The sequence below is a fragment of the Macaca fascicularis genome, chromosome 1 (assembly GCF_037993035.2).
Source record: "Macaca fascicularis isolate 582-1 chromosome 1, T2T-MFA8v1.1".
NCBI classification, from domain to species: domain Eukaryota; kingdom Metazoa; phylum Chordata; class Mammalia; order Primates; family Cercopithecidae; genus Macaca; species Macaca fascicularis.
The window spans coordinates 161,836,292-161,859,600 of record NC_088375.1 but is presented as its reverse complement, the minus strand read 5'-3'; the positions used below and the strand labels follow the sequence as shown (position 1 = coordinate 161,859,600).

Sequence of the window (23,309 nt, the reverse complement as noted above, 5' to 3'; positions counted from 1 at the left end):
TTGAGGTGGCAGAAAAATTAGTGAGTCTGAAGGTAGATCAATACAAACTATTCAACTGAAGAAAAAACACAGAAGATAAATTAACGAAAAATGAGCAAAGCCTTAGAAATCAGTGTAACACCATAAAGTATATCAATATATGTATAAAGAAAATCTCAAAGCAGGAGAAGAAACAAAAAATTGAAAAAAATAATAGCTGACACATTTCCAAATTGATGAAGACATTTCTGTATACTTTTGAATATAAAAAATAAACCCTAACTCCTTGGTAGAATAAATACACAGAGAGACATACTTAGATGTATCAACCTGTTCAAAACAAAACGTCAGGTCTTGAAAGCACCAAGAATAAAACAGCCCATTACTTATACATTGGATTACCATCTGAAACAATGGAGCACACAAAACAGTGAAATGACATATTCAAAGTTCGAAAAGCAAAACAAACCCACTTTGAAAATAAAGAATTCTCTCTCTAGCAAAACTCTTCTTTAAAAATGAAGGCAAGGTAAGGATACTTGGAAATAAACAAAGGCTAAGATAGTTCATAGCAGACCTTCCTTTGAATACTAAAGTCCACGAGACCTAAAAGAATTGATATCAGATAGTAATTTGAACTCACAGAAATAAATAAAAAATCTCAGAAGTGTTAAATATGTAGATTAACAAAAAGCAGTACATATGTATTTGTTTATTTCTTCTCTTAACTTCTTTAAAATATATGACTGATTAAAGAAATATTTACAATACTGTATTATGTGGCTAATAATTAAAGAAAGTAAAACCAGAGCAAGGTGAAGAGAGGAAATAATAGAGATTAGAGTAGATATCCATGAAATTAAGAAAATACAATATATAAAGTTAATTAAACAAAAATTTGTTCTTGGAATATGTCGACAGTACTCACAAACCTTAGCTAGACTAAGAAGAAAAGAGTGAAAACACAAACTACCAAAAGGAGAAACAAAACTAGAGACATCACTACCAACCCTACACAACTGAAAAGGATATAGGTAGATATAATTAACAACTTTATGACAATAAATTGGACAACCTAGATAAAATAGACACATTCCTATGAAGGTAGCAACTACTAAAATGACTCAACACAAAGCACAAAATCTGTTAGACCCATATAATATGTAACAAAATTAAACTTGTAATTAGAAATAGTCCCCTTCAAATAAGCCCAGGTTCAGGTAGCTTCATGGGTAAATTTTATGAAATATTTAAAGAATAAACAATACACAATTAGTCTTCAAAAGTTTTTGAAGAAGGGGGACTACTTTCCAACTTATTCTAGGAGGTCAGTATTATTCTGAGACCAAATCTAGACAAAAGACATGACAGAAAATGAAACTAAAGGTAAGTATTCATCATAAAAATTATGCAAAAATTCTTAACAAGGACCAGGTTGGCACTTCACGCCAGTAATCCCAGCACTTTTAAGGCAGAGGTAAGAAGATAGCTTGAGGCCGAGAGTTTGAGACGAGCCTAGCCAACATAGAAAGATCCTATTCTACAGAAACATTAAAAACAAAACAAAACAAAACAAAACAAAAAATCAGGCATGGTGGTGTGTTCCTGTGGTCCCATATACTTGAAAGGGTGAGGTGGGAGATTTGCTTAAGCCCAGGATGTTTTCTGCAGTTAGTTATGATGGCACCACTGCACTCCAGCCGCTGTGAGAATGTGAGACCCTCTCTAAAAAAAAATACAAACATTAAAAGTAAAGAAAACTAAAATTCTTAATATAATATCAGCAAAATATCAATTAATTGTTAAAAAGGTTGTACACTATGATGTTGTGATTTGTCTCAGAGATGGACGTTTGACTAACATCTGAAAACTAATTAATGACTTCATCATATTAATATAATAAATCATGTTTGATAAATTTTTTTCTATAATAAACCAAATAGTAAATATTTTAGACTTTGCAGTCCATATAACAGATGTTAGAAATTATTCAGCTATGCTGAGTAAGTAAATGGGCACGTCTGTGTTCCAGTAAATATTTGTTTACAAAAGTATTTACTCACAGGTGGAAGGCAGAACTTGGAACATGATTTGTGTTTGCCAATCCTAGGAGAAAGAAAGAAGGAAAACAACATAATCATCTCAAAAGAAAAAAAAAATGTCAAAATCCATTATCTTGTCATGATAAAAACTCACAAGAATTTAGGAAGATGAGTGGGACCCATTGGCACAATGGATAACATGTCTGACTATGGATCAGAAGATTCCACAAATTAGGAAGAGAAGGGAACTCCATCAACCAGCTAAAACATGAAAAATCCACAGTTAACACCGTGGTAAGTGGTGAAAAACTGAATATTTTCCCCTTAAGGTCAGGAACGGGACAGTAATGGCCACCCTCACCACCTTTATTCACCAAGGCACTGCTAGTTCTTGCCAGTAAAATAATGTATCCCCTAACCCTTATGTGCCTCAAAAACCAAAAAGCTATCCATATTGGGAGGTAAAATTATCTTTATTCACAGTCATATAAACTAACATAAAACTTAGTATACAAGTTTAAGTTTAAAGTTAAACTTTAAATCACAAGGTAGAAAATATTTGAAAAGTAAAAGTGTTTATATCACAAAAAAAAAGAAATAAGTAGTATCAGAACAACGTGTCCAAATGGTGACTACTTTTGTGCTCACTCTTATCCATGATTGCAGAGGAAGCAAGGGTGTCCTGACAACGAGGCATAAATACTACAGCCTAGTCAGAAACAACGTAGTTGTAGATGCTGGGTCAAGAGAACTCCAAAGCTGAAATAAATAGTGTTTTGAAAATATTAGAAGTTCATTTTGTTGATCCTCAAATAAGCAATTACTCAAAATTGAAACTGAATGCAAAGCTTTGCTCACTGGTGTGGAGTAATCGTTTCTCCTTTGTACCCTAATTTCTCTCTTCCCTCTAGTCCAAAATTAGCTGCTTGAAGAAAAAAGATCAAGGGTTTAGCCAAAATCCCTGTTTTCCCAAAAGGACTGACAGCCATACACATCCATCTGAGTAAGCTGGGGAATTTGGGGGAGGTGAGACACTCAAACACATATGGCCCTGTTGATGTAGGCACACACATCCCCATCTTGTGCAGCAGAGGTGCCTGAATTCAACTGATAGGATTTGAACAAATTTCGCAGCACAGGAAGAAAGCAAAGAGGATGTTGTCAGTAAAGCCAACTTTCAGCCAACTTAATGTACTATTGTTGTGACTTCCTCTGCTAAATGCACATTTGGCTTTGGCTTACATACTTTTACTATGAATACTCAAAACCCCAGAGGGGATTATCCTGATCTGGAAAGGTTGCATGGAGAATAGTACTAATAATATCAGCACATCACATCCCAAATGACCTTTGAGATAGAGGACTCTGTGATGGATGATTTTGCTGATTGGAACCTATGACCAAGTGAGGCAAACCTGGAAGCACTCATTGATTTAATACTGCTTAAATATGGCTACAATGTATACAGCAACTGAAAAGTACCTATTAGTGTTCTACTGAAGTAAAACTGAAGTAGAAGTAGTAGTTCTACTTCTACTGAAGTAGAAGTGAAGGAGAACACTAATAAAGCAATAATTACAATACTATATTATATGGCTAATACTTAAAGAAAGCAGAATCCCTAACTTACATAGGTCTCATGAGTCTGTGACCTGATATTGTCCATTTAGGGAGGGCCAACTGAAATTCAGTGACTAACAAGATAAGACGAGACAAAAATACTTCTCATGTCAAATGGAAGTTCAGGAATAAACAGGCCTCCAGTAGCATGACAGCATTACATGAAAAAGTAATGGTTAGGTCTTTGTGGGACAATGTTAGACCATTCTGCCATCTGAAGCACCAGTGTCAGTTCAGTAAAACCACCAGTTCACAGAAGTCTCCTTAATTGTTTGGAGCTGGTTCACTGATGCATTAGCTAAGCTGAAAACTGATTACATGTAGTAAGTTACTGTAGCTGTAACTCAGTGCTTGCTATGTGGTAACTTCATTCAGTGGGTAGAACTAAGTCATTTTTAATAACTCTTGCTGGTGCTTCCCCTGATGGAGATTGCTTGTTTTACTTATTCCTGGGATATTTCTTGCAACCGGTTTTGTTTTAAATTTAGAAAACTACAAATTAGCAGATTAAAAACAGATAAAACTATCTGAATGACTCATGCAGTTGCTCATGGTAAGTGTCCATTCTCTGATGAGACTAACTGAAGCTGCTGATGGAGACTACAATACCTAGAATGCCACCATTGTTGCCTGGATGCATCATCATACGGCACATGGAAATATCTCCACAATTATAGACTAGGGAAAAAGTAAAAGATTCTGTTTCTGATGCAGGGGCAACCATTACATACGAGATTTGTGAGTCTTGCCAAAGTTCGCTGAGTCCACCTCACTTAGTATTCCAGGTCCATACACCTTTGTAAGGAAGTTTGGCCACTGAATGAGTATGTCTCCAGAAAAAGATCATTTTCTCTTGGCTGCTCCATGGGTTATGATAAAATAAAAAAGAGTGGTAAATGGACCTATTCTAAAAATTCAGATTTCTGTCCTGACCATTCCTGGGTATGATGGTTCATTCTTTCTTCTAATGGCAAATCCAGGTTTGCCTGATGGATGCAGTTTTAGTGTGGCAGCCCATCCAAGATGGGTCCTAGGAGAGATAAGCTTAATTCTGACTTAGCCACCTGGAGTTTTCAGTTGGGTTGACATAGGCCTTCACCATAAGGCTAATAATCATTTAGTTGATTACTACACTGCTCACCAAAGTTACCCACATGGAGCAAAGTCAGGAATATAATATAGTTCTGTAATTTTACAATTTTTTTTCCTCTTGTATGTGAACATTCCCAGTGTAAATCCTGAATGTAAGGAGGGGCTGATTGAAAAATATAGTACAGTCATAGCTATTATAAAGAGCTGTGCCTAGATTTTGGTAATGGAGGGGAAATAACAACCTAGGAACTGGAGGAGGGAGCATCTCAGATCCTGGAAGCTGTTGGGGTCGGGGGAAGACACATTTATAATCTTTGCCTTTTGAAACTTCTCTATGAACCTTCCTTATGAAGTAAAACACTCTGTGTAGCTCTCCAAAACTATTGAAAGCACCTTAAATGTAGCAAGGTTTGTGGTCAAGAAAGGGTTAATTTAGAAGGCCTGGGTGACTCAAACCTTACACATTCCAAAGTAAGGCCTGTGTCCAAGAGGATCCTTTGGCAGGATCCTAAGTGATAACTGCTAAGCCCTTGGAATATTCTCTTGATAGAAATGCTTTTGTATGCCCTAATCAGTTGAGGTTGTCCTAACATTGTGATTTACAGTGAAGGACTCTTTTATCTCTGGAGGGGATGAGTATCTGAGGTTAGTTGCATAGGCACTGCATGCCTGTGTGACTGATCTTCAATAATATCCCTTTACTGCAAGGCATGGGTTGGCAACACCTCCAACATTAGACAATGCTGCTGGAAGAATTAAGATCATCCTCATGAAACTCTACTGGGAGGGGACATCTCAAAACTTGGCCCTGTTTCCTTTGTACCTTGCTCCACGAGCCTTTCCCATTGCTAATTTTGACTGGTATCTTTTCACTGTAATAAAATCATAACATTGAGTAAAACAAGTTTCTTTTCTTTTTTTTTTTTTTTTAGTTCTATGAGTCATTATACTGAATCATTGAGCCCAGGGGTGGTCTTGAGGTCCTCTGATACAGTGTACCATCCCCTGCTAGAGGCCTCTTACCATGCTCTAATTGCCGTTCCCCTGAACGTTACTGGGGAGTCAACAGAAAAGATTAGGCGGTGGTCCCAGTTCTTGTACCTTCAGGCAAAACATACCACAGCTCCTACAGATATCTTCTTCTCCCACTCCTGTAGCTAGTAATTTTGAGGTGTGGAGGGATCACTTGGCTTGTGGTATGGACAAACATGACAGATTGTACAGACTGACCTAAGACACTTCATACAAACAAGAACTTAACTCAATTATTTGAAGTAACTATGATGCCTAAGAACAACCAGCTAGTCAAATGCATCCCAAGACTGACGTAAGTCACACCTGGAGGGACCTCACAATTTTGAACAATACTTTCTTGCCAGAGACACCATGTGTGCTCCTCGGATTATACTTCTTATGTGGAAGTCAGGCATTTTCTTGCCAAAACACAGTAACTTTCGCTATAGGGGTGGTCATAAGAGACCTTCAGGGGTTTAAGAAAACAACAACAATACATCATGTAATCCTGGATGACTGTAGAGATCTCCCAGAGGCATAATAGACTCAACATTTTTGCAGGCTCTGTGGTGATGTATTTTTTTTCAAATGAATAAAAAGGTGGTGTAAAATGTGTTCCTGACTTTCGCTGAAGTGAATAATGACACCACTTGAGCCATGGAAATCATTCAGGTCTGACTCTACTCACTGAACAAGGGTTGTTACGAATAATAAAATCGCCCTAGATTTCCTCCTTGTAAGCCAAAGAGGAGTCACACATTCATTAATACATCCTGTTAGATCTGAATTAATTACTGGACCAAGAGATAATTTCAATATAGAAAGACAGCCACGTGGCATTTGCAGGTAGATCTTGATGGATTATGATATTTGATTAGCGGGCTTATGCTGGGTCCCTAGGCCATGGCTGAGATCAATGCTGCAGATTAACCTCATCTTGCTGATTCTAGTCCTATTTGTTTTAAACTTAGTTACTCTATGAGAAAAAAATGAACAGTTATGGTCCCAGCTTCTGTTGGTCAGATTAGAGTGGTCAACAGATTGATATAATCATGGAAAACTTCATCAAAAGTCAAATGAGTGTCAAAACTAAGGATAGATATTATTAAGAGACAATTTTCCATGTTTGTTTTTATCTTTTCAGTGCATCTAGCAAGTCAGGCACTAATTGCTCTTTGTTAAGGACTATTTTTCCAATGTCGTTTGTAAGTATAACAGCTTTGGAAGACGAAGATAGTGTTCCCCACTGGAATGAAAGCAAAGCATGCTTGTTGACCATTATGAAGATTCTAGTTCCCTAAGGCCAGGGCTGCCTGACAGCATGTGCAGCAGGTATCCATCTGTGCCCATCCATGTCATTCAGGTGAGGTGAGAGGAAGTCAAGCAAATATGCTGGCGTGTATGCCGCCTTTTGTGCAGTAAGTGATACAGACCTTTGTCTCTCACCTAGGAGTCTTTTGTCTTCTACTAGCGTCTATGAAAATACGACAGACTAATTTGTTAGCTTGTAAGTAAGATAAAATATCAGACCATTCACAGCAACAACACACAGAGTAGGAGTAATTCTGCTTGGGATCATTCAAAATATACCCTCCATGGTTATCATAAAAAATCACTTTTGAACAGCTCCTGGGAAGTTGTTTTGTCAAATTCAAAAGAACATAGACTTTGGAATCAGAAGGATCAGAAAAGAAAATACAGGCTCACTATTTGAACATTATAATAATATCCATAATGTAAATATATTATGATGAATAAATGTAATTGCATTAATAATAAAGCTATTATTTAGCTCCTGGCCTAATAAAATCAATTGACGATTTTTTTTTTTGATATTTCTAAAAGAGTTGGAAACTAAATTGAGAGGCACATAAAGAAAATGAGCACAAATAAAAACATTAAATAGAATACATGTATAAGTCACATACTTATTTAAGGAATAAATTGAAAATAAAGCAAAAGTAAAAACAGAAAAAAGCTATAATTATATCATATAGAACAAATAATTGTTAATATTTTAATGTATGTTCTTTTTAATGTAATTTTTAATAGTAGATTTTAGAAAATACTATGTGTTTTGCATCCTAAAGTAGAAGCAGCTTGATATTGGTAATGGTGAATTTATTTTCAAGAAAGAAAATATGTTAATATCACAATCCAGAAAGCTTGGCTGTTGAATTTTTGTTAAATCTACTAGTTAAGAACATAAATGGAACATTCATAGAGACTTTTCTTTAGCCCAACCATCTGGACACTTGCTGTATTTTGATTAAAAGCAAAAAAGCCCATTTGACTAAAACTTATAATACACTTAAATTCCGGGCTTCCATAGAAAGAAAACCAGAGATAAAATAACATGTAAAAACTGTGAAAAAAAGTCATTGTTGCATCAAAAAATTCCATTAATTATAGTAATTATCTATGATTGGAACTCTTAAAACATCTGCAGTGAAACAAGTGGCTATGCTTCAACATGCTCATTTCATATTTCAATCACTTAAATATAGCTATTGTTAAGGAATTAGTTGGAAGTCATTAAGAAAGTAACTTGCAAAAAACCCATTCTGCCATATGAGAAAGACAAAATTGAAGAACTAATAAAAGAAAATGTGCCCAAACATTATGATCTCCATCATTAAATATAAATTAGTATAAAAACGAAGAACATCCAGTTGACAATTAACTTCAATTGTATGTCTTTATTTACATATTTAGATCATTAATTCTATTAGCTAATTAAAGTCTGCAATAATGTAATTGTAATGAATCCTCATTCAGTGAAGCAAAAACTATTGATTTATTCAATGAACATTTTGTCAGGTAACTTCTATGTGGAGAAGGTAACTTCTATGTAGTTTTTCATGTGGAGAAAACGTGGTAATGCTTCCAATTCTAGTGATTTATTTGAATCACTGTAAGTTTGGATTCAAAATACCTTCAAAACTGAGAATACATATTGAAAACATGAAAGGTATATCACACGATTTTTTTGTGTGTGATACTATAAACTTATAATAGAAAACAACTTACAATATACATTTAAAATACATTATTAAATTGAAAGGATGAACAAATACTATGCGTCATCTCAATGGATAAAATAAAGAATGTTAAATATATTAAATGAGAAGAGTATATTACACATGGGTTGTGGGGCTGTAGGTAAATCTATTATTTGTGCTTTTCCAAATTCTAAAATTGTAGCAATGTACAACTATTTATTTTGTAATCTAAGGTACTTGGTTTTTTTTTTTTAATTTATTTTTGGTTTTTTTTGAGACGGAGTCTAGCTCTGTCACCAGCCTGGAGTACAGTAGCACAATCTCGGCTCACTGCAACCTCCACCTCCCGGGTTCAAGCAATTCTCCTGCCTCAGCCTCCCGAGTAGCTGAAACTACAGGCGCGAGCCACCACACCCAGCTAATTTTTGTGTTTTTAGTAGAGACAGAGTTTCACTATGGTGGCCAGGATGGTCTCGATCTCTTGACCTTGTGATCCGTCTGCCTCAGCCTCCCAAAGTGCTGGGATTATAGGCTGAGGTACTTATTTTTAAAAGAACAAAAAGTCTTATATCCCATTTTCTCATGTTTGTATTATATTGAATAAAGTAATATAGTTAATACTAATATACAAGTATAATCAAAACAGAAAGACTCAAATCAGATGACATGGCTTTTATTCTGGGTCATCCATTAATGATCTCTTTGATCCTGAGCACAAGATTTTTGGCCTGTTTTCCTCTACTTGTATTTTGATTGATTTTGACTCGACTAACTCTATAATCTTTTTCACCTCTAAGAAAATAATTATTATTGTTAAGTTATCTAGGAGTCATAATGCCAGACTACTCCTAAAGCATATCTTTGGGGACGAACGAAGCAATCTAAATTGGGGAGGTGCTGTCTTCTATAAATCAGACAAATGGATTAAGACCAGGGCTACTTCATCTTACTGATAGACTTGCTTCTAAAGATCTGTGTATACCTTGAATTATTCCAAATGTTTACCCATGTAATGTTAAAAATGTTTTCTCTGTATTTCACATTGATTTCCTTTCTTCCTTCCCTCCTTCCTTCCTTTCTTTCTTCCTTCCTTCCCTTCCCTCCTTCCTTCCTTTCTTCCTCCCTCTCTCTCTCTCTCTCTCTGTCTCTCTCTCTCTCTCTCTCTCTCTCTCTGTCTCTCTCTCTTTCTCTCTTTCTCTCTTTCTCTCTTTCAGACGGAGTCTCACTCTGTCGCCCAGGCTGGATTGCAGTGGCGCAATCTCGGCTCACTGCAAGCTCCGCCTCCCGGGTTCACGCCATTCTCCTGCCTCAGCCTCCTGAGTAGCTGGGACTACAGGCGCCCGCCCCCGTGCCCGGCTAATTTTTTCTATTTTTCGTAGAGACGGGGTTTCACCATGGTAGCCAGGATGGTCTTGATCTCCTGACCTTGTGATCCACACGCCTCGGCCTTCCAAAGTATTGGGATTACAGGCGTAAGCCACCGCACCTGGCCTTCACATTGACTTTCAATTGGATATAGCTCTCAGACTTTTAGCAGTAAGTTTTAGACCCTTTATATTTCCACTCAGTTATATTAAATGGTGAAGAAATCTGTGCATAAACAATTCAGAATAATGAAGCCCTTAACTATTTCAGCGAGGTCTATTAACAGCGATCTGCTTTGATAAATGAAAAAATATTAGTTATTTGTTTAATGGCTAATACAAAATGGAATTTACTGCTTTGATAAAATAAAAATTAGAATTTTTGTCTATAAACCCCTACTTTTGGAAGATATTTAGTATTTTAAATTATTAGGACTCTGAAGTGTGTTTTCCTTGATTGAATAATTCATTTATTCACTGAGGAAATATTTTATTGGAAACCTACCATGTGCCAAGAACTATTCCAGATGCCGAGTGAAAGAACTATTCCAGATACCAATAGTGAAAAAAAAAAAATACTGTCAACACTACATCCACAAAAAATCAGTGCCTTGATAAAGCTTATATTTAAATGATTCATGAAGAAGAAAATATATGTAAACTGTGCAGTATACTTTTTAATGATAATTTCAAAGGAATTACATAGCACAAAAGAGAAAAAAGGAATTAAGGTGCAGTTATGAATAGGGTGGTATGAAAGAAAGACTCACTGAGAAAGTGACTCATTTAAGTAGTGGAAGGTACAAATAAAAAGGTTGAAAGTCGATGTGTCTCCTGCAGGTTCTGACAATAACAAATGGGACTCTATGGCTGTTGAGCAGTGCCAGGAATCAGGGAGAGCAGCAGGAGATGGGGTCAGAAAGAGAACAGGGCAGATTGGGTGATGAGAGATCCAAGGGGTAAGGAAGCATTGAGCTTTAGGAGCAACTGTGAGTCTTAAGGAGACCTTGGTTTTATTCAGTGATAGGGATACCACAGCAAATTTTGATCAGAAGAGTAATATCAACTGACTCCACTTGGACCACATGAAAACGAGGAAGGAGAATACTACAGCAGCCTGGAAGCCGGTGAAAAATGATAGCAACACTATCTAAGGTGGTAAAAAAATTGGTGAAGAAAAGCTCATTTGGAACTATTGCGGAGATAAACGTATTTGCAGAGACAGCATGAAAAATCATGAACCACTCCATGGGTTTTGCCCTGTGCAAATGGAAGCAAGGGAAGAAAGTAAAGAGTAACTTACAATTTTTTTTTTCTTTAAACCAACACTTTTAAACACAACTGTAAAATGAATAAAAATATGTAACTTCTCCTGCCATATCTCATGCATCATGTTGGGACAAGCAGTCAAAGTTCCTGAATCAATAATCATTTTGATTATACTGTTCCAGAGAAACAATGTATAAAAACATATTCCAGTGCAATTTCTATGTAATCTGTTCCTCCTGTCCCATCAAGTGTGACAGTGTATTATTATGTATTGACAGAAAACATCAATATGGATGATGTTAGACAGTGGGAGGAAAGCATTTTTGTGTGCTAGTTTTGTCTTTATAATAACAGCATTGATCTTTATTTCAGCTAACCTGTTTTCAGCAACTCACAGCTAATTTACCCATATCTACATTGGTATGAGCAATAATATGGTGAATGTCAGATGGGATCTGCAATTCATAGGAACAGCTCCGCAGCCTAATGATTTTTGTCAAATGTGAATTAATTATTAATCTGATTTGTCCTTCTTTGTTCAGAGCTCTGCAAATGTTAGTAAATCAGGGTCTGCTCAAACTTTTAGTAGAATTGATGTGATAATAAGCAGCTACTTTTTGATTTGCTTACTTTCCTCTTGCCTGATGAATAAAATATCCTTGTACTTTTATGGCCTTGGGATTATCATTTGCTCAATTTTAAAATTACTTACTCAAAATGAACTGTTTGCTTAGTGATTTTTATATTTTATATCTCTTTTTTGTTAGAAACTTTCAGCATTCTTCTTTAAATAATATGAAAGCTTCCTCCTATTCTCAGGTTAACAAATCATGATAATGCTGAAGAAAAGAGGCTTGGAAATTGAATTAAATCAATTAATAGTTGTAAACACGCTATTTTAAAGAGCATCACGTTCCTTTTCTATGTTATTAAATTTAAAAATATCTGCTGACAAAGATTGTCTCTCCTTGAGCTAACTTTTTTTAAAAAAATTGTTTTTAGAGACTGAGTCTTGCTCTATTGCCCAGGCTACAGTGCAGTGGTGTGATCACAGTTCACTGTAACCTCAAACTCCTGGGCTCAAGCAATCTCACATCAGTCTCCTGAGTAGCTAGGACTATAAGTGTGTGCCGCCACCGCCCAGCTAATTTTTAAACTTTTTGTAGACCTGGATCTCAAACTCAAGGCCTCCTCAAGGGATTCTCCGACCTTGGCCTCCAAAATGCTGGGATTATAGGCATGAGCACAGCCTTTGACCTAACTTTAGCTTCTCTGAACCCTCTGTTGGACTAGACCTGACCTTGGTCTTTCATGACTGTCCTTGTAGAATTCAGTTTGAGCAAGAATCCTACTTAGTCAAGTTAGAAAAAAAAAAAAAAAAATCCCCTTTCTTTGTATCTGACCGCCTTCTATACTTGATCAAATTCCTCATCGTCCAGACTCAGTATCTTCTCACGCTGGCTTCCCTTCAGCAAGAATTCTGTTCAGTTGGCCTAGCAAGAATCTCCCTTACCTCTGACATTTTCTCTTAGTAAATATTCATCCTGTGATCCCCCCAAACCTCCTCCTTAGCTGTAAATCCCCACTTGTTCTTTTTGGAGTCAAAACTGATCCCAATCTGTCTCCTCTACCTAAAGACTCTATTGCAGTGGTCCCCATATCTACTGAGATAAAAGTCCTCTGTATCCTCTTTAACAAGTGTCATAAATATTTGTTTTCCTTTAACATTACTTCACAGGCTTATAATGAGCATTTAACAAGATAACATATATAGAATTCCCAGCAGAGGACCTGGCCTTAGTTTCTGCCAGCGGTTTTGTCAGTGTGCCTGTTAGGTTGGAATGGGAGGCAGACAGTGTGCCCTTTAAATCAAATCATTTCCCTTCAGAGACGACAGAGAGCATGCTGGCTATTTACACACAGTATTGTCACTATTTTGATCTATTCAGCTAGGGATTTAGTCAAATTACTAACTGAATTGGTGGAAAAACAAGCACATTTTATTAATTGTTATATGAATGATTATATGAAATCATTATTACACTAGTCACCTGAACCATTAATTGACAGATAAAACCTATAAGGAAAGCTCTACTTTCAAATGATTTGCATTCCCCAGTGAAAAGTTGAGAAAGTTTATATCCTTCTGGGTAAGGGTGCTTTTTTTTTTTTTTTATTAATATAATATGACAGCAGCTAGAAGCTCAGAAGGCTGAGTGGGCCATGTAAAATTTTATTTTAGCTGACGTACGAACTGGGCTCTCAGAGGTTGTACCAAACAGCCTGACTTCTCAGTTCATACACATGAGTGTGACAAGCAGAAAATTAGACACCTGGCAGCTACAAGTGTTTTGGTTTTATGTTTTTAGATACATGGCCAAGATTACTTTGTGACTGCCAAATTACTACCTTAATTGAAAAGCAGAGAAACACATTAGAATTTTACCATCTAGAAAATCATGTTAAATCTGCTTGGAAATGCCTTCATTAGCAGAAAGAAAGAAAAGAAGTTTCCTACCAGACTTACCTTCCATCCATGGTGTAGGGTTCAGACCCTGAGAAATGTCTGACAATACTGCTGAAAACTATGCTTGAAATGTTGATTTCACTGCTAGAAGCCATTTAGGGCAAAAAATATAACTGAATGGCTTAGGGGTTGATGCAGTTATTTGCTTACCTTACTAGTGGTAAGTGCAAGTCAAACTTCTGTATTTTTGTTATTTTATCTTATTTTCCATTTTACTTACAGGGTGCTTTTATGGGGCTTCTCTACTTAACGCAATCCTGAGATTTAACACAGGATGGAAAAGAAAGCATTATAAAACTTTAGTAATGTAGATCAAAACTAAAAGTTACACTTAACTCTGACATTCACTTTGAACAAAACCTAGAAAGAACAGTACATTTGAACTAAATAAAATCCAAGAGGCAAATATGGTACTTACTGTTCTACTGTGAGGTAGTCAGTCATAATTTAATGATAGGATATCTGAATATGAAGAAAAAAAACTGGTGACAAAAGTGTGAGAAATGTATCTTACTGCTTGATAACAATATATACCTCATAAAAAGGGGGGGCTTAGTGCCCAGTTTCTGAAAGAAGGTCTTTTTTGTCCTTTTTACTGCATTTTTCAAGTTTATTTAAGCTAGCCAATTGTGACATAAATTTGGTTAAGCAAAGACAAATATGCTTGGACATGTGATTAGAGCTCTTGTGTGCTTTCTCATTTGTCCATATAGCTGTTCCCTGCCTATCTACTTGCCTACACAGTGTTATGATGTCTTAGTTCATTAAGTTGGCTATAATAAAATATCATAGACTAAGTGGCTTATAAACAACAGAAATCCATTTCTAATAGTTCTAGGGGCTGAGAAGTCCAAGATCAAGGCACTGATAGGTGTGGTATCTGGTGAGGCACTATTTCCTAATTCCTAGAAGGCAATCTTTTTGCTGCATCCTCACAGCCTGTGGAAAGGACTGGCAACTCTCTGGGATCTCTTTTATAAGAGCACTAATCGCATTTTGAGGGCTGTACCCTTATGACCTAATTACCTCCCAACAGGCCTCATTTCCTGATACCCTTGCCTTGTGAGTCTTAGCAGGAGGGAGGTGGTCTTAAGTAAACTGTAATATCTGTTACTCAGCATTGGCTATATCTTGGTTAGATAAACAGTGAAGAAGGTCAGAAAAAAGAAATGGGGTCTAAATGGCAGCTACTGGCCATTTGTGCCCAAAGACCAATTATCTTAGAAAGTCTACTAAAAAATAAGCCCCTTGTCAGGCTCTTGGTGCTTTAGCTTTTCAGAACTGGCATAATTGGTCTCTCTACAGGGGAAGAACTGAGCAAGGAAATGGGACCATCTTTTGGAAAATAAGCAAAATGGAGAAGGGAAACTGAGGTGAATGCTAATAGAAACTCTTTCTGCCAACATGTAGGAAGGAACTATGGTTGACTAATAAGTAAACAAAGAATATTAATGAGGAGATTTAGATTTAGTAAAAAATCAAAAATAAAGCAGAAGGCTTATTTCACCACCTGTCTGCTGCTCCAAAACATAACATGAAGAAGGAAGACTATTAGTACCAAATTATGTAAGATAGCCATTACATGTATAGCAAACATTTTCTTCCTTTTGGTCATCAAAAAATTAAACTAAGAATAAAGATTCTCTCAACATGAAAAAGTCTTTCTTCTAGAATAATTGATATAAAACCAATAAATGAAATATCCAAAGTGATATTGGGTGACCACCAGAATTTGTGGAAGATTATCATACTTTAAATTTTAATTATTGTTTTCTTTTATCTACAGGACTGAAAATTTTCATTTGCTTATGACCTTAAATGTATATGGAAGTTTCCTTTTGAAAGTCTTATTTATGATGTGCATGCTTATTTAAACAATGAGCTTTTTAAAAATCACTAGGTCAATTTATTTTTCTTCCTTTTAATTTTTCTTACATTTCTCCTATTTCCCCTTTACACACGGCTAATCCCTGAAAACTTCTGATATAGTAAAAAGTATCCTGTTGGTTCACTTTATTAATCTCTTTTACTTTTGTACAGGATTGTTTATTTTATTAATCTCTCTTACTTTTGTACAGGATTGTGACCTCTAGAGAGCAGAGGCTGTATCTTTTTCATTTGCATCTTCTGAGCATCTATTAAAATGCTTCATATACAGTGTCTCAGTACATAGTAATATTTATTGTTCAATAAATGAATCCATGAACTCATTCTTCATGAAGTTATGGAAGGTAGGATAATCTCTTATATAAGAAATATTGGGAAGTAGATTATTCCAGGCATCTGTTTCTGCGTAACAATTTCTACAACACTTAGTGGCTTAAAGCAACAACTGCAATTCTGTTGGTCAGGAATTTACACAAAACTCAGCTGGGTGATTCTTATGATCCAGTTAATGATATTCATCTGATAACTGGATTGGGCTAAACTGGGCTCCTTCCATCTCCATGTAGACTCAAGGCCTCTCCAGTAGGCTAGTTGAACTTTTTATAGGATGGCTCAGGGATCCAAGAAACCACAGCAAAGGCTACCAGTCTCTTTGAATTTTAGGTCAAGATCTGTATAGCTTTACTTTGGCCATACTCCATTGATCAAAATAGTCCTAAGTCAACCCAGATTCAAGGCAAGGAAAAATAGGCTGTATCTAAAGGGGTTGAGTATAAAGAATTTGTGACCAGTTTCAATCCACAATATATGAAGGCAAAAAAAGAATAAACAAGCTATATATTTAGTTTCATTCTCTATGCCTGCATCAGGTCTATATCCAAAAAAACTTGAATAGAAAAAATACTTTTCAGAAAGGCAACATTATTTGTTTGTATTTCTTAAGCATTTTTTAGCAGAGATTTCCCTGGCCTTGACTATTTTACTTGTTTAAATTCTTTCAATGTCTAAGTCATTCTGATGTATTCTTTTCACTATCTCTGTCATTATCTTTTTTCATTTTTATTCTGACTGCTGTCAACCCCCAAAACTGGCCAGGTCCTTGGTTGTACATGTACTATATCGATTCATTTCTGTATAGGAGCCAGGAAGACGGCAGGCAAGGCTCCTAGAATCCTCCTCCACTGACCCATTGTCCCTTGTCCATACCACTTCCAGATTTCCTTTCTCTAAACTAATTATTATTTTATCATATTCCTGCTCATAAAACTATGAAATTCACTACAGGAATTCCTCAGTGATATTGCAGATCTGGATCTACATCACTACTGTAAAATGAATATCACAAAAAAAATGAGTCAGAAATTTTGTGATTTCCTAGAGCATATAATATGTTTACACTATACTGTAGTTTATTGTGTGCATTAGTATATCTAAAAAACAATGTACATACCTCAATTAAAATGTGCTTTATTGCTAAACATTGTTAATAATCATCTTGAGCATTAGTCTCACACTTCTCCCATGAGTGAAGACTCTTGTCTTTATAATGTTCCTCAAATGTGCTTTGACTTCTCCTAGATCTCCGCTTTGGCTGATGTCGTGATGTCGTTCCTATTGTCTAGAGTTCCATCCCTCTGGCTCTATCTATGGTACCACAGTTATCTTTTGGGCTCTGTTTTTATGAAATTGTAGCTCTTGTGACTAAAATTATTTCTTCCAAGAATTTCTAGGGTTTTTTTTGTTTGTTTTTGTTGTTGCTGTTGAGACAGAGTCTCACTCTGTCGCCCAGGCTGGAGTGCAGTGGCGCAATCTCGACTCACTGCAAACTCCCCCTCCTGGGTTCACACCATTCTCCTGCCTCAGCCTCCCAAGTAGCTGGGACTACAGGCGCCCACCACCTCGCCCAGCTAATTTTTTGTATTTTTGGCAGAGACGGGGTTTCCCCGTGTTAGCCAGGATGGTCTCGATCTCCTGACCTCGTGATTCGCGCGCCTCGGCCTCCCAAAGTGCTGGGATTACAGGCATGAGCCACCGCGCCAGGACTTCACTATACTTTTTAATGCAGTTCTTATATAATAAATCCCTGCCATATTAATATTTACAAAACAATTGTTCTTTGTAAAAATAATATATTCCTAATGAGTGGAAAACCTGATTTGCACATTGTAAAATCTTAATAGAGTTTGGAATGAATAAATGAATTAGTGAATCAAACAGCCAATAGTAGAATTTTTTCATAATAATTTATTTATTAAAAATACATACTATACAGTGGCAAAGTAATTTTTGGAGAAAAACTGGGAAAATATACAGCAGAGATTTCAGACATATGATTAGGAAAATCACTACCTGTGTTCTCTAAACAAGAAGGGAAGAGTTTCTTACCAAAGGAAACGTAATAAAAATACTCCTTAGACATAAAAATTCCAAATGTAAAAAAAATTCAGTCATATTTGAGTCAAATATGATCAGATGCTGAATCAAATTCAAGTATATTTGTGGATTTTAAATGGGTTTGCAAAAATGTCCTTATGTGTAGTTATCAATATTTTAAAATATATCTAATTGTAAAAGTCAAGAAAATGAATATGCAGTTTTACTTTGCTTTGTGAATTTGAATGTTTTGAGCATGAGCAATGCTATTTTTGAATGTGCAAATATAATCAACAATGCACAATTTTTATTAAAGCCGATGTACAAAACACTTTGATTTTACCAAATATTTGTTTTCCAAAAAGAGAATTGGCTGAGTTTATTAAAGCAATGCAAGTTTTGCACTTTGAGAAACAGACCTTTAACTTACTATAAGATATCCCTGAACAAATGATACTAAATGCAACTAGAGAAGTAGCCCAAAACATTGACCTGAATTGTGTTGAAGTTTCACAAAAGGTTGAATTTGAATTGATTTTCAGTTCTGGTAACATTATTTAGTAGTTCACCTGTGATTAACTAAAGCATATTATTGATTGCTTTGACTTAAGAAAGTCCTGAATTTGGAGTTTTACATGGCTAGAATAGATATGAGCAACCTTGAGATATTATTAAAACTGTTTTAAAGTCTTTAACATTTATAAGAATGCCTTACTTTGCACTAATATAACTCATGTTCAGTCTGTAAATGGTTCAATGATTTTAGTCCCCTATTTTATGTCTCTTTAGGAAGTCCCCCAGTATCTCAAAGGCAGTATTCATAATTATATGGAAATTTCAATGGCTTTTTTCCAGAACTGTGGAACAATTCAGTAGTCTCTATAAAATGAATATCAATAGGCAGCCTGGTAGCCATATGAAACTTGTCAAAATTTGGTCAACATATAATTTTCTGCACTCCCCTTTAAAAATTTTATGTTTTTCAAAATGTCTTTTTTTTTCCTTTGAAGCACTCAAAACTTGCAACTCTACATCTCCTATTTTATCTGTATTCATTAGTTTATAAATGTTCTAATTCAATATCCTATTTAAAATATTGTTGAAGGGTCAGTTTGAAATATATTTAAGGAATAAAAATAAGAATATTTATGATAATAACAAGAACATTAACACCAATTACAATAACTACCATGTTCAATAGAATATTGTTCAATAGAACATTGACTATCCTTTGAGTTAGTCTGATCTTGTTTTATATATTATTTCACTCTGTATTGGTGGTCATCTCATGGGAAGGTAGTGTGTAGTTTTTATCTTTGCTTTTCTTTTGTTTGCTTGTTTGTTTGTTGTTGTAGTAGATAGGATCTTGCCATGTTGTTCAGGCTGGCCTTGAATTACTGGACTCAAATGATCCTCCAATCTTGGCCTCCTGAGTACATATTCCCAGGTCTATAGATGAAGAAATGAAGGTTCAAGAAGACTGAACATCTGGACTAATTACCTGACAACTAAATGGCAGAAATAGTATTTAAGCTCAGGCCTAGCAGATGCAAAGTCATGGGCACATGTCAAGTATGTAATATTGTATAGCCTATTAACTCATCAATTCATTCACTAGAAGGTTGAATTTCTTATATGTATCAGGAATAGCATAAAAGGTTGAGAGGAAAACCATCAAAACACAAGATCCACATGCAAGTTCAATTTATTTCAACAGAATTTTAATTATTTGCCCTATACTAGTAGTTGTGTGAGACACTACTGATACATAAAAAGATAAGTAAAAAACTGTAAAATTCAATAACATACTATACTAGGGGACTATAAAAGGACAGAGGAGAAATGGAAGATAGACTTAAAATTGGGGTGGTCATTGAGTTGAATTTTAAAGGAAACAGGAAGCTCTTTCTCATTTGGAAGCTTTGGGAGGGGCTTCCAAATAGATGTGATAGCACATGCAGAGATAGAGAGATGAGAAAGTATGCACATAAGCACTTCATGTTTCTTCATGCAAAACTTGAGATGAAGCAGGAGAACTAGACACGACTGCATATAAGAGAAAGTTTTGTCTGCCCAAACACACAATGCTATTATATTCCTCAGTCTTGGCTCCAATATTCCCGTTTTATTGGACTTTCTCTCAAATCCTCTCTCGTCCAAACTGTGAAATTTCACCTATCAGAGGCTGAAGAGCCTAAAACATAAGATTATACACTCTAGAACCCTTTTAGCATTGGGTTCAAATGTCAGTGTTGCCACTAACAAGTTGCATAATCTGGGGCAGGTTTAGTTTCTTTTTTTCACTTTGTCCATTTATTATATAAGGTTGCTTTTGCATTAACATAATTAATAAATATTATTATTACAGTTTCTTAAAACTTCAAGTCCTACATGAAGTTTTTTTTACTATTCCTGATAATTATTTGCTTACTTCTTTTTGCCTTCTCTTTGCCTTCTCTTCAGTATGTAGTAGATACTAAAAAAATGTAATTGTATACAAAATAGAGGTGTGGTTTATGATATAAAAAGCTAGTATTTAGAGGCTGAATATTTTTTTCTCAAACAATTGCAATCAATATATAATCTAGTTCATCCCTTACTGGCTTAGAAATAGTACAGCATATATTATATACTTTATGTATTTAATTATACACACACGAATACAATGAAAAAGTTAACAGCATTATCTTTGAACTTCTACAATACAGCTAAAGAATTGTAAACAGGGCAATTCTTTCAGTTCTTTTTGCAAAAAGTGTTTATACTTATGAAATTATTTTCATAAAATATATAAAACATAACACTTACTGCATGAAATGCTTTCCCATAGAAGTATTTTTCATATTCTAATGTAAGAAAGCATTATCCTTCAATGAACAATTGCAAAATTATACAGAGAAAACAATTCTGAACTGGTCAAAATCTCATTAAAATTGTATGAGGAGAATTATGTATGCCCCATTTACAATTTTTCTTTATAGCAGAATATCAAGTAATCCATGATTTGAGAGCACACTTTAGTTTTATCCTAGACCTACTTGACCTTGTAAGTGTTTCTTGATTTTAAAGGATGACATTTAATTAAAACTGCCTTGCTGAAGTACGGTAATTATTGGTGCAGATAAAAGAGATTTACAGAAACTCAAGTCAGTGGATTGGTAAGAGCAACACAGATTTTTCTTAACATTAGGATGTATCATTTGCAAAATGTGATATACTATCTAGCTTTGTATCATTTAAAAACACATCAAGTTTGCTGGTTGAATTAGCACACATGATTGTGGAAGAGGCATTTCAATTAAGCCCAAAGTCAAACAGACTTCAACAATTTTCTACCTTTATTTGCAATGCTGTGCATAAAATTATTCAAGCATTTCACTGAAGAATAAGAACTCATGGAGTATGAAATCGGACCGAAATCTCTCCCTGTATTAGATGATATCTTTCCTTCATAGTTTGCTGCTCTTCAACGAATGACATTTAGTAATATGTATGAATAATTGCTGAATTTACTGCTCATTACCTCTTTAAAAATCCAAGGAAGTACTAAACACACTTTGATTCTTGTATGATAAAATAATTTTCATTAAAAGGTTAAAACAAAATAAGTGATTTTTATTTTTAATTAGGTAGCCCAGCTACTGAGTTCTTGCAATACCAAAATACTTATGATTACTTTTTCAATTGTACTTGTGCAGACTATTAAAAAAACTCAAAAAGATCTTATATTTCTCTCACACAACAATGATTTTAAAACTCCTTCAAATAATACTTCAGTAGCTAGATTTCTGATAAATATTATTTTATTTATTGTCCCAAAGAAGTATGAGTTATTCTCTACTTCTATATTCATAATTAAAGATGTTATGCACAAATTATGCATGCACATTAACTCTACATGTTTCACATGTGAAATCTAAGATGAAATTACTATTTTTCAGCTTGATATTCTCCTAAGATCACATAAAAAATTATTGTAAACAGTTTTGATTTGTGTATATACTTTCAGTAGCTAATGTCACTCCAAAGTAAAATATTAGCATCTTTTTAAATCAATGTTACTCTTACTGACATTGTTTTACTTGTATTCACATTGGCCTATTTTAACAGGTTCTAAATGTTAACATGGTAGTTTGTAATCATTTATTGTTGACAACAAGATAGCAGGTGTTTAGCATATTGTATTCTGAATTGGTACCCATGTATAATGAATTTCCTGGTCCTTGAGGTATTTAATGGATGTTTTTAGAACTATTCTAATGACTGAGATGATAAATGAGTTTTAAATAACTTTAGCTAATTGAATCTTTTCTTTTTTCAATAAAGACGAGATATATCATTTTTTTCCCACATAGATCCTAGATTATTACTATAATTCAAATTTATTTCTATAATCTCTAAGTCAGGTGGAACAGGGCTATACTTTATTAGAGTGAAACTTTGGAGGTGCATACAGTAGTCACATTATTATGTTCATCTCCTACAGACACAGCTTTTGATTTCATTTCACGACATTGAAAGGTAACCTCGAATATGAAAGGAGCCTTTAATGTTATAAATATGACCACGATGATAATCATCATTATCATCATCTAAGGTACTCACAATCAATAATAAGCCTATACATTTAGAGGTCCAAATTGAAATTAAAAAAGGAAGACGAGATCTAAACTTCAGGTAAAATCTACTTTTCTTAAGCATTTATACGTGGAGGGCAGTTGAAAATGGAAACAGTTGCATAACAAGAAACGTTTGGTATTCAAGCAGACTCTCATCTACTCTTTTCACCATAAAATATAAAGCACAAAATGAAATACTTTGGTTAGAACATCCCTTTACACAGATTGAATGAATCACTACTGTTTTCCAAGAAATAAGGTTCCCTCAATTTCTACTCCTCAAATCTTTTAACCACATTCACATTCCCAACAACTTTTGGCAACACAATTGCTTTAATTATTATTATTTTTTAGTTCAGCTAAAGAAGTAAAGAGGTGATGCATAGAAAGCAAAACTGAATTACCCTTAATTTTTAAAAAAATGTTTGTTTTTTCTATTTGTTTTGGATCAGTATTAATATTTTAAAAAATATTGTTATACATATATATTTATATATACATATATAAAATATACGTATATA

The 23,309-nt window shown here is 34.9% G+C and overlaps 1 long non-coding RNA gene across 1 annotated transcript; it reads left to right on the top strand.

The window, feature by feature from the left end:
- LOC135964991 (uncharacterized) lies at positions 1–19,951 on the top strand. The gene is made up of 4 exons (XR_010577739.2): positions 1–508; positions 11,135–11,407; positions 14,132–14,216; positions 19,528–19,951. It is a non-coding gene; the product is annotated as an uncharacterized lncRNA (long non-coding RNA).
- Positions 19,952–23,309: the final 3,358 nt, after the last annotated feature.